This window comes from Phascolarctos cinereus, unplaced genomic scaffold, assembly GCF_003287225.1.
Source record: "Phascolarctos cinereus isolate Bilbo 61053 unplaced genomic scaffold, phaCin_HiC Scaffold_2;HRSCAF=192, whole genome shotgun sequence".
NCBI lineage: Eukaryota > Metazoa > Chordata > Mammalia > Diprotodontia > Phascolarctidae > Phascolarctos > Phascolarctos cinereus.
The window spans coordinates 200,208,059-200,220,771 of record NW_027555625.1 but is presented as its reverse complement, the minus strand read 5'-3'; the positions used below and the strand labels follow the sequence as shown (position 1 = coordinate 200,220,771).

The following is a 12,713-nucleotide window of genomic DNA, read 5'->3' as shown; positions in this document are numbered from 1 at the left end:
TTACCTACCTGACCACTCCTTCTCAATCTCCCTTGATAATCCCTGATCAATCATTATCCATATCCTACCCCCAACTCTAACAGTATCACAGGTTCTGTCCTAATCATTCTTTCTTCTCTCTGTATACTTTCTTAGTTGGTGAGTTCATCAATTCCATGGATTTAATTATCATATCTGTGCAGATCTCACATATTTCTATATATCGAGAAACTCTCTGAGAAATACTAGCCTGATACTTAGATCAGAAGAGTCTATCTGTACAGCTGTCATCCTAAGACTAGAGGAGATTATGTGCTAAGAAGAGATGTCACACCCAACTAGGAATGGAACAATGAGAACAGCATGATGACATTACCAAAAGACCTGGTGACCCTATAGCATCAGAGGGCCCCTCCACATATATTCTCAATCTATAGGTATCTTATTTGTGATTACTATGTGTAATCACACCCTAGTATATATATTTGTGAAAGAGCATTCCCCAGATTTATGGGAAGAATATTAAAATACAATTTTTTTTTACTATACTATTTCATTAAATACCTTTTCTTTGAAGTAATTGTGTTTTCTGGTTAAGTAAAAAAATAAAAATTCCAAAGACCTATGGGAGCTTTTAGCTAGATGGGAACACACAGTGTTTCTTGAACCTGGAGTAGGTGTTTTCCAGTTTGTCCCTATGTGTGAGAAGGGGATGACCCAAGAACCACACCTAAATTGGGACTAAGATTACCTTGGACTACCAGCACAGCAGGATAAGCCTTCATACCTAACCTGGCCCAAGTGATTGCAGACCTAAAGAATGGAGATTCCCAGGTCCATGTAGTCTAGGAACCACATATATGAAGTTGTAGAAATACCTGAATGTCTCATGTATCATTTTATTGCAGTAGTGGGTAAATTAGATTTCAGAATGTCAGGTATCCCCTGGAGAATATTTTTTCTTTTTAAAATCAAACTTGACCTATAAAGAACTCTGAAAATGTGTTTATGGGCTTAAAAATAAAATTAAACCAAGTTCCTTAGGGCTACCTGACTTTTGTCGATGGCATTGTTCATGTTTCCCTTATTTCAAGTTCAATTGAACTTAATCAGACACCATTTTACGTGATGTTTTATCTAGACTTTTTCTGTGTAATAGCAGAGTTGAAGAGAAGCAAGGGTAAACAGAAAATAGTCCAATTAAACTAGATTACTAAAAATCCCCTTGCTCAATGTCATAAGTACCAGAGCCTGTATTCCCTATAGAAGGAAAAGCAGTTGGCAACTACTCATACAGGAATGATGCAACCTCGATGCCCATAAATTTAAAGGGAATTATTCTTTTCTACACCACTAAGGCCCTCTCAGACATCATGACAGTGTGCGGGTGACACTATGCTCTTGTAAACTATGGCAGTAGACAGCAACCTTTGGCAGGCCTTACCAGGACAGTGAATGTGGACATGGCAACAGATTCTTTGTCCTTTATCTTTAACCAATGTAACAGAATCCAAGGCTTAGGCATGTTAGGATTTGTAGTCTCAGAGAGAGCATTATTTTCTTAAAATGGAACGGCTCTTGCCTGGATTATTACCAGTTTTGAGTAGGAGGGTGGAATTTGTTTCTGTGCAGCAGGAAATTAGAGAGAGAAGGGGAGCTGAGTTACAATGAGAAAGAGAACCATGGCGTTGCTATGGCAGCCAGGTCCCAGAGGACATCTTGCCACGTGTGTCTGGATCGAGGACTAAGATGACCGTCTACCCTCAGAGCATTCTCTGGTTTATGTAACAAAGAACTCAGAAAGTGCCTACCGAGTGGCTGCTCCTTGGAGAACTGAGGAAAAGCCAGAACAGATTTTAAATCCCCCTTCACTAATTCTTTGCATGCTTGTGTGTGCTAATATGTGCCTTATATGATTGCTCTTTCAATACCTTCCCTATTCTACTTTTGCATAAAAATTCATGATGGACCATGAATGTTATAGGCTGTTTATGTTATGTACAAAGGTAAGAGAATACAAGATGCTAGTTGCTAGCTTAAATACATATAAGTTAACAGGACAACTCTGTTCAGATAGCCAGGATTTTCATCTTGCCTTGGGGACTCAAGAATTATGTTATGGTTATATTAATAGCTTTCATGAGCACCCTGAAATTAGCAGAGCAAGAAATCCATATGGATCTGAAGGCCATTGCCTCAAGGTTAAAATCTAAGCTTATTGTCTATAGCTATAAGTTGTTTTGAACATGGGGTTCCGGGCAAAACCTCCAGTCTTCATACTGAGATTACATAGGTTTCAGCAAGGACTGGGGAGTAAAACAGGAGGCTGTGGCTAGACATCTCCCTCCATTCAGCTCTGTGAGTGTGGATGAGGGCAGATGGAAGTGAGAGCAAAAGTACTCTACTACAAAGCACCAGAGAGACTATTTAAAGCCAGGCTTGCCAACAGGCATTGGAAACTATAAAGTCAGAGCAACACTAGCAGTTTCTAAGCTGTCCCAAACTCTGTACCCAGTGCCTCTACCATGCATCAGGCTCCTACGCCCAGTGAGGTGTGAGCTATGGCTCTTGGATTCTGCTCAATCTCCCAAATTTGGCAGTCCTACATCTCTGCTAATCTTGCAGTGGTGACCCTCTTCTCCTTGACTCATTCTTCCATCTTCTGCATATCATCCCCACATTGCAAATTACAATACTCTCTGGATGGTTGTCAAAGAAAGGATCCTCTGAAAACATTCCCTGAACCTGTAGGCACCCATCTCCTACTACTGATTTCTTTGGTGATGTCCACCTATAGGAGGTATGGCCAAGACAGTACAGAACTCATATATTCCTTCCTCTATGAGACAGTGACTAAGTACAGGTGATTGCCCAAGTGTTCACACATATATGTAACGCCTCCTTCTTGTATTCATGCTTACAGGCTGGGTGCTATGGTCTGCATTCCTAAAGCTCATAAGCCCACACCTTTGTGCTTCCTATTAACAACCAGCCAGTGGACACAAGTGACTCTTAGCAAAGCCATTAACTTAAATGGCATTAAAAGAACATTAGTTACAAAACAGTCTTAGCCCCAACCCCATAAACTTCGGTTATATGCTACGAATACACATAGTATCCATGGCATTAGCGGGCTCAAACTTAGAATGGGATGGTAGTGAGGCACATGTTTAGGATATCAATGTGCAAGGAAATTCATAAATATGGAGACTGCAAGGACTGGAAATCCTTTCTGGTTTTCTAGAATCCTCATGCAAACTCTTATGTGCAGCATCTCTGCTGGGCAGGTTGCTATTATCTATTGTAATTATCACCATGGACCTAAATTATACCTTACAGCTTTCTTAGATAAATATGCTATGACTAGCTGTGACAGTGTTTTGTCAAAAAAGTTTTTGTTGGGAGGGAGCTAAGATGGCAAAGAACAAGTTGTTATTGTTCTCTTTAGAGCAATGAAGGAAAGTGGATTTTGTTCTTTTGTTTCTATTCATTTTGGGGACTGGCCCAGGCCAGACACAGTTCCTTCCCTTCTTGGCTGTGCTTGTGACTCTGCAGACTTTACCACCATGCCCTGTTCCCTACCTTTTCAGCTCTCTTTTAGGTATTATCTTCTATTATTAGAATATAGTAAGGACCTTGAGAGAAAGGGCTGTCTTTCTTTTTGCTTGTATTTGTATCCCCAGTGCTTAGCACAGTGCCTGGCTAATTAATATTGTTTGACCTTTACCTTTAACCAATTAACAATTGGTTAAAGTGCTTTGTGTAGACTGCTGGAGGCAGAATGATTTTAACTGTACTGACAATGATCAAAGTCTTTATTAAGCACTAAGTGCTTAATAAATAAGTGTTTTTTACCTTGATGCCTTTATTCTAGCGCCCCCCTCCATCCCTACAAAGCATCATATCGTAGAATGAAAATATCTGATGTCTAATAGATATAATTCTGGGCCCAGTACCACTCTTGAAAGTAGAGATAGTAAAGGAGTGAGAATTCAACCAAAGCCCTAATCTTACTCCCCCAAAACATGGAAATTGTATTCTCTCTGGAGAAAGGACAGGCTGGATCCCAGCTCAAGTATTTATCTATCCATGCTACATAGGTTGTCCTTGGTCCCTGTGGTTTGGGTTTAAACCATCACATAACAGATTTAGCAAACTAGAAATGCTTTGGAGTTTATGGTTCATATACTCACTAACTCCTCTCCTGTTCACAGAATCCCTCTCTAATTCTTTTTAGGTTAAGTTCAGGTGCCATCTCGCTTAGGAAATCTTCCTTGATGTCTCCTTGGTTGTTAGTGTCCTCTCTTTCCTCAAATTATTTTGTATTTATTTACCTGTTTACATGTTTTATCCCCCAGTCAAATGTAAGCTTCTTGATGGAAATGAGCATCTTAATTGTTGTCTTTGTACTGCCAGCACCCAACATGGCACCTCATTTGGTAAGTCAACAAGAATTTGTTAAGCACCTACTATGTGCTAGTTACTTCCCTGTTCTTAAGGAGCCTGGAGAGGATGGCATGCAAACAACTATGATAATATACAGGATAAACGGGAGGTAGTCTCAGAGAGAAGGCTTCTTTAAGAAGGTAGAACTTTAGCTACAACTTGAAGAAAGAGAAACTGGGAGGTATAAATGAAGAGGGAGAGAAGTCTAGGCATAGAGGACAGTCAGTGAAAATGCTGGGGGTCCAGAGATGGGATATTTTGTACAAGGCAAAGCAAGGAGGCCAGTGACACTAGACTGTAGAGTATATGGAGGGGAGGAAGGTGTAAGAAGATTAGAATGGTAGGAGGGGACCATGTTATGAAGGGCTTTGAAATCCAGAGAATTTTATATTTGATCCAGAAGGTAATAAGGAGCCGCTGGAGTTTATTGAATGATTTATTAATGAGTTTAGAGTAAGACATGGTCAGACCTATACTTCAGGAAAATCATTTTGACAGCTGAGTGGAAGATGGATTGAAATGGGGAGATGTTTGAGGCAGGCTTTTGCAATAACCCAGGCATGAGGTGATGAGGACCTATATTAGGACAGTGTCAGAGGAGAGAAGAGTGCACATGACAGAGATGTTAACAAAGGTAGAAACAACAGGACTTAATTAATTGGATGCAGGGGATGAGAGAGAATGAGGTTGAGGATGACACCTAGGTTGTGAGCCTGGATGAGAATGGTGGTACTCTTGATACTAACAGAGATATTAAGAAAGGGGGAGATTTTAGGAGAAAAGATGTTGAGTTCAGTTTTGGAGGTTTTGAGTTTAAGATGTGTATGGGATATCCAAATCAAGGTATCTAAGTGGCATTTGGAGCTTGGAAGCAGGGTTAGAGCTGGACAAGTAGATCTGAGAGTCATCTGCATAAAGATGATAATTGAACCCACAGGAGCTGAAGAGACCACTAAACACATAATAGGTGCTTGCTAAGTATTTATTGAATCTAATTGCTAAGTGCTTGTTGAATGTGTAAAGGGAGTCTTTTGAAGTCTAGAAAATGGGTGAGCTCACAGGCCTCCACCTAGGGGGTGGAGGGATTAGTTTACTCTCTTTAGTTTTTTGTTTCTTTAACTACCAGAAAGAAGCACAGGGCAAATAAAACTCTGTGATACAATCATTCTATTTAATTAAATAAACATCTATTAAGTGCCTCCTGAAGTCATCCTCTGATGCTCTGTGGTTTGGAGGTATCAAGCCACTAGTTTCTTATTTTTGTTTTCCTGGACTTATAACTTCATCACTGTGGGAAACTTCTCATGTGAGAATTCCCTTCACCAAGACAGGTAAGTTATCTGCAACTTCTACTCCTAGAGAATTGCCTTGGGCACTGAGAGGTCAAGTGACTTGCCCTTGGTCAGGGAGGAACTATGTGTCAGAGTGAGGCCTTGAACTCAGGTCTTGTGGCTTTAAGTCCATAAGAGCTAAGTCAATGGAGCACAAGCTCTGTCAGGAACCGTTAAGCCAGAAAGGCTTTGAGTATGGGCCAGATGGTAAGCTATATGTTGGCTGAGGGCCCATCTAGCTAAGTTCAGGGGGGTTACTAGGTTGTCTGCATGATAATGATATTTTTGGCTATAAAAGTGCTAAAAGACAGTCTGTCAAGTCAAGGAAAGGTTCCAATCTGTATTGGTCAGGAGAACACCCACTCCAGTGAAACCACGGATCCCTGGAGAATGGAAGGAGGGAGTATCTACTCTGTGTAAGGTATTTGGCTAGGTGCTTGGGAAGTAGAAATAATAATACACTACACTTAGTATAGTAATAATAACTGAAGATTTTACATATATATATACTTATATATTATATATATATCTTAAGCTTTACAAAGTGCTCAAGGGAGATAATGTATACAACTGTATGAGGCAGCTACCATGGGAAGACTTATTTTCACGAAATCCATGCCTCAGACATTTATTAGCTGTGTGATCCTGGACAAGTCCTGTGACCCTTTTTGCCTCAGTTTCCTCAGCTGTAAAATGAGCTGGAGAAGGAAATGGCAAACCACTCCAATATCTTTGCCAAGAAAACCCTAAATGGGACCATGGAGAATTGGACATAACTGAAAAACAAGATCTTTATAGTTATTTCTTTTAGCTTGGTGTCATCTGTAAACATAATAATGTTATCTATGCTCTCATTCAAGTCATTGACAAAACTGTTAAACAGCAAAAAATCTTTAGTGACTTCTTATGGCAACCAGGATAAAATGTAAAATCCTCAGCCTGGTATTTATTTAAAGCCCTCCACAAAATGCCTTCTACCAATCTTTGCTTGTCTTATTTTTCATTTCTTTTTTCATGTACTCTCAGTTCTAGTCAAACTGCCCTGCTTTCGGTTCTCTGTCAGGGACATCTCATCTCCCTCTTCTGTACCCTTGCAAAGGTGATCTTTTACCTGTGGAATATAGTTCTGATTTATCTCCACCAGGCAGCTAGGTGGTACAGCAGGTAGAGGGCTAGGCTTAGAGTCATGAAGACCCAAGTTCAAATCTACCCTTAGACACTTAACTAGTTTTGTGATCCTGGGCAAATCACTTAACCTCTGTTTGTCTCATTTTCCTCAGTTGTTAAATGGGGATAATAATAATAATACCTACTTTACAATGCTGTTTTGAGGATCAATTTGTAAAGCACTTAGCACAATACCTGGCACATAGTATACATTACATAAATACTTATTCCCTTCTCCTGTTCCCACCTCTTAGAATTGCTAACTTCCTTCAAAACAGCTCAGGTGCTACAAGAAGCCTTTCCTGATATATTCAATTGTTAGTTATATGTCCCCTACACATAAGGATCAAGAAGAAAAGACTTAATCTTAAGGGGTGGACGTGTGAAGGTTGGGCACCATGCCTGGCTTTTATTATCTGTATTTTCAACCAATCAATATTGATTAAATATCTGCTGTGTGTCAGACACTGAACTGGGGATACAAAAAGAGGCCAAAAAAAAGTCTCTGCCCTCAAGGAGCTTACAATCTAATGGGAGAGAAAACATTCAAACAAATATATGTAAAGCAAGCTACACATAGGATAAACTGGAAATAATTAACAGATGGAAGACCCTGGAATTAAGGGAGGTTAGGAGGGCTTCCTGTAGGAGGTGAGATTTTAATTGGGACTTAAAGGAAGCCAGAGAGGTCAGCAGTCTGAGTGGAGAAGGGAGAGCATTCTAGGCATTGGGGGTATCCATAGAGAATGCCCAGAGCTGAGAGATGGAGTGTCTTGTTTGTTGAACAACCAGCCCAAATGTCACTGGATCTAAGAGTACATGTTAGGGAGTAAAGTATAATAGTTCTGGAAAGGTAGGAGGGGGCTAGATTCTGAAGGACTTTGAATGCCAAACAGTGAATTTTGTATTTGCTCCTGGAGGCAGTAAGTAGCCAACAGAGTTTATTGAGTGGGGGTAGGGGGGACACAAGATTGGACCTGTGCTTTAGGAAAATCACTTTAATGGCTGAATGGGGGATGGATAGGAGTGGGAAGAGGGCTGAGGTAGACAGACCCATTAGTAGGCTATTGCAGTAATCAAGGTGTGAGGTGATGTTGGCCTGTACTAGAGTTGGGGCAGTGTCAGAGAAGAGAAGGGGGAATATTCAAAAGATGTCGCAAAGGTGAAATAGGCCTTGGCAATAGCTCAGATGTAGGGGTTGAGAGAGATCCAAGATGACTCCTAGGTTGCAATCCTGAGGTACTGAGAGGATGGCATTGCCCTTGGCATTGCCCTCTACACTAACAGGGAAGGTAAGGGGAGTGAGGGGGAGGGTTTAGGGGGAAAGATGATGAGTTCTGTTTTGGACATATTGAGTTTAAGGTGTCTATTGGACATCTAGTTTGAGAAGTCTGAAAGGCAGTTGGACATGTGAGATTGGAAGTCAGCAGAGATTGGACTAGGAAAGGTAGACATAAGAATCATCAGCATAGAGATGAGTATTTTTTTTTATCACTTTTTTGTTCCTAGAACACGCTAGCAGATTGGTAGTAGCAGGCCTCCCCAAAAGGATAGAGCCCAGAGTTTGTAGCAAGTAGCATTACCTAATAGAGTGAGACCATGGTTTGTGAGACCAGAAGAGTGACCAGATCACTGGACTGCAGAGGAGGCTTAGAGAGAGGGAGAGGCAGGATGCTACTGCCCAGGGGGAGTAGGCCCAGAGAAAGCAGTGCAAATACCTCGCCAGATGCAAGATCCCATTGCAAGGATGTGAATTGAATCTCTGCATAGCTGTGTTACCTACATGTATGCACCTCCATACACGTGCCCTGGTCCCATGTACCCTGTATGGGTGTTCTCCTTATGTTTGATCACTGTGTATTTCTACTCTTTCCACTTATGTTGTATTTTGGGGGAAAGCATACCCTGTTTTGGATTATACTTACCTGTGAACTTCCCCCAGATTGTAAGCTCCCTAAAGGTAGCCACTATAGTGTTTTGTTCTTCTGTCATTGGTGCCTTGCACATAGTAGCCCTTTAATAAATGTTTATTGCTTTGAATTGCAAAGAATCTTAGAGGTCATCTACTTCAAAACACACCTGATCAGCAATCTCCTCTACAGCAACTTTTACAAGTGGTCACCCAATAATCCTACTTGAAGAATGCCAATGTCAGGTGATTTACTACTGCCCAGGACAGTCCACTTTTGGGCATCCTCAGCTCCATAATTTTGCAGAGGAGGAGTCAAATGCCCAGGTCAGGTCGCACCATGAATGTCAAGAGTTAGGTCTTCGGGCCTCCAAATCCACTTCCCTTTACATATGGGAAGAGCTGGTATTTGGTGCCCTGTTCTTCCCCGACCCGCTCCCTTCGTTCCTCCTCCTCCCCCTTTTTTCCCTTCCTCTCCTCCCTCCTATCCACTTTCCTGCCTTCCTCTCTCCTTTCCTCCTCCTCCTCCCTCTCCTTCCCTTCCTTTCCCTCCCTCCTCCTCCCTCCTTTCTGCCCCCCTCGCCCCGCCCTCCCCTCTCCCCCCTTCCTCCTCCCCCCTCCTCAGATGCTTCTCCTCTCCGCCCTCCGCCCTCCCCTCACGGCGGCACGTGATCTGTCAGTTCGAGGGAGAAGGAGGAAAATGGCCGCTCGGGCTGAGCCGTAGACGGCGACTCGGACCCCCCTTCTTTTCAGTCTGACAGCGCCAGCGGCAAAGAGGGCTCCTCTGCGGGGCCCCGAAAGAGGCCCCAGCCGGGCTTCCAGACGGTGAGTGGTGGACGGCGGGGACGGGGAGCGGGACGTCCATCCTGTTGGGCGGTGGCAGCAGCTTTGTGGAGAGTGGGGAGGGGCTGCTGGTGGCGCTGGCGGGGCCGGGGTGGGGTGGGGAGCGACTGTGTGTGTGTGTGTGTGTGTGTGTGTGTGTGTGTGTGGACACAGGAGGGAGCGAGCGGGTGTGTGTGTGGGTGTGTGGACGGACACAGGAGGGAGCGAGCGGGGTATGTGTGTGGGGGCACAGGACGGAGCTAGCGGTGGGTGGGTGTGCACAGAAGGGCGCTAGCGGTGGGTATGTGTATTCAGTGTGTGTGTTCACAGGAGGGAGCTAGCGGTGGGTGGGTGTGTTCACTGGAGGGAGCTAGGATGGGTGTGCGCGCGCGTGTGCACAGGAGGGATCCAGCGGTGGGTGTGTGTTCACAGAGGAGAGGGTATGTGGGTATGTTCACAAGAGTGAGCTAGTGGGGTGTGTGGGTGTGGTCACGGAGCGACTCTGGGATGTGTGAGGAGGGAGCAAACGGAGTGTGTGTTCATAGAGGATAGAGCTAGCGGGGTGTGTGTGTGTATAGCATTATATTTTCCTCATGTGAAATGAGGAAATTGAACCAAATGAGCTCCATGGTCTCTTTGCAGCTGAATATTCTGAAGCTATGAAAATGTGGCAGAGGCAGAATAAATGTATCAGTACATACATGTGTGTGCATTTATGCATACCCACCGATATAAAAACATATTAATGTACGTGTGTATGTACGTACATATGTATATCTGTCTCCCCAGCACAATTTTTGTATAGTCCCTTACCTGCCCGGGAGCCTGGATGGTCTTTACCTCTGCTCAGTCGAGGCTGATAAACAAAAGGTGGCTGTGGACGTCGGGTGGGGCTGCGGCAGCTGCAGTGATTTTTCTCAAGATCCTGCCAGGTGGAGGGGCTGGGCTGCTTGCTTCTGAGGGGCCAGGGCTTTGGGAGATTCTGGCTCTTATTACCTTTGCTACCTGATAACTTTGCTTGTTTCTGAGGCCCTTTCCTTTAGGGTTTTTTTCTTTAGTTTGTTTAAAGATTCAGATCCAGCCTTTGCCACTTGCTGTTCTGTGTGACCTTGAGCAAGTTATTTAATCCAGGCCATAGTTTCCTCAACTGTAAAAAGAGGGAGTTGTCTTCTAAAGTACCTACTCTCTCTCTAAGTATAAAATTCTATGAAGCACAACTGTGTGAGGTAGACAATGCAAATTTATCGTGATTTGTAGATGAGGAATCTGAGGTTGAGCCAAATAGTGACATGGCCAAAAATGTCAGAAATTGAGTTTAACCCAGGTGTTTCTACTCTGAAGTCCTTTGTCCTTCTCATTATGCCAGGCTACCACATACTCAATTTGGGATTGTATGGTAATGCATAGGGGCAGCTAGGTGGCACAGTGGATACAGCAGTGGGCTTGGAATTGGAGAGACTCCTCTTTATGAGTTCAAATCTGGTCTCAGACAGTAGCTGTGTGATCCTGGGCAAGTCACTTAATCCCTTTTGCCTCAGTTTCCTTATCTGTAAAATGAGCTGGAGAAGGAAATGGCAAACCACTCCAGTTTCTCTGCCAAGAAAACCTCAAATGGAGTCATGAAGAGTCAGACACAAAGACAAAGTAATAACGTATACAAAATTCGTAATCATAAGGTACTAAATTTATATACGTGAATGTGTGTATATATATATTTGTGCATATATACACATCTTCACTCACACACACTCACACATAACCTGAAGACCCAGTGGCCCTCAGGTTAAGAGCCCCTGTGCTTGATGATCTCTTAGACCCTTTCCAGTTTTGTGACACAATTTTTAAATGGTTGGCTAAATAGTATATATGTGTATTTGTGTCTCTATATTTATATATACACTATTATAACAAGCACCTTTACATAATTGAGCTTGATGACATTTAACCAATCATTTTAAAATCTAGAAGCTCAAATCATAGAATTTAGAACTAGAAAAAAGTATCTTGAGGATGATCTAATCATTTTACTAAGGCTCAGAAAAGTGCATTAAGTGGTATCCTGGTAAATGTTTAACAGCTGGCTCTCAAGAAGAAAAAAAGTCCCTACAATCAAACAATAAATTAAGCCCTGATTAGTAGCATTGGGTTTCCAAAATATAAATGCTTATATTGAAAATTTAACAATCAACTTGAACTGGTGCAAGCTTGCTCCAAAACAACCTTTTTGTGTATGTCTTGGACCCCTTTGGTATTTTGGTGAAGCCGTGGACCCATAAGTTATTCTGAGAAGAGTAATGTTTTTAAGTATATAAAATAAAATACAAAAGACTACAAAGGGAACGAGTTATATTGAAACAGTTATTAAAGTATTTGAAAAACAACTTCATGGAGCTCAGGTTAATAACACCTGGACTAGATAATCTCTCAGACACTTTCCAGTTTTGTAACACACATTTATAAATAGCTAAATGTCATCAAATCAGGCTTTCAAGGGCATCCTTTTAAAAAATGAATGCTAATAACTTTCATTAATATAGTCCATCAGGGTTACAAAGGATGTTTTCATGCATTATCTCTGATTTTCACAGCCACCTTGGTAGGTAGGTAGTACATTCTTGCCCCTGTTTTATTCATATGCATTTGGTTTTTTACTTCTTCGTAACAGTACTTAGCTCTTAAAATAGGGATTTAGTGACACTACCTTAGAGGTTTAGTGCCACTTGCTTATATAGGAACAGTAAATGGACAAACAGAGGGAAGGCTGTGAACTCTAAAGACTCACTGGTTAATTCTTCTGGGCAGAAAGATTACCTGTCTTTAGTGCTGCCTTGTATGTTCAGGCCCATTCAGATAAGTAGTTTATAATTTACTCTCTTAGTTCAGAGCAGATCAGTATTTGGAGAGACAGTGGAAAAAGCCCCAGACCAGGAGCCAAAAGACTCAGTTTCTTGTTTCTTACTCAATATTGTGGAGTCTTGGACAACACTTAATGTCTCTCAGACTTAGTTTCTTCATTTTAAAAACTTAGATATCGTAATGTCTGCTTTGCCAACAGGTTT

General features: G+C 42.2%; 1 protein-coding gene across 1 annotated transcript in view; it reads left to right on the top strand.

Annotated features, from left to right (window-relative positions):
* Nucleotides 1–9,493: 9,493 nt before the first annotated feature.
* KIDINS220 (kinase D interacting substrate 220) overlaps nucleotides 9,494–12,713 on the top strand; it is a 164,330-nt gene continuing 161,110 nt past the window's right edge. The window contains 1 exon segment of the mRNA XM_078149758.1: nucleotides 9,494–9,657. The gene's annotated coding sequence lies outside the window, so the exon portion shown is untranslated.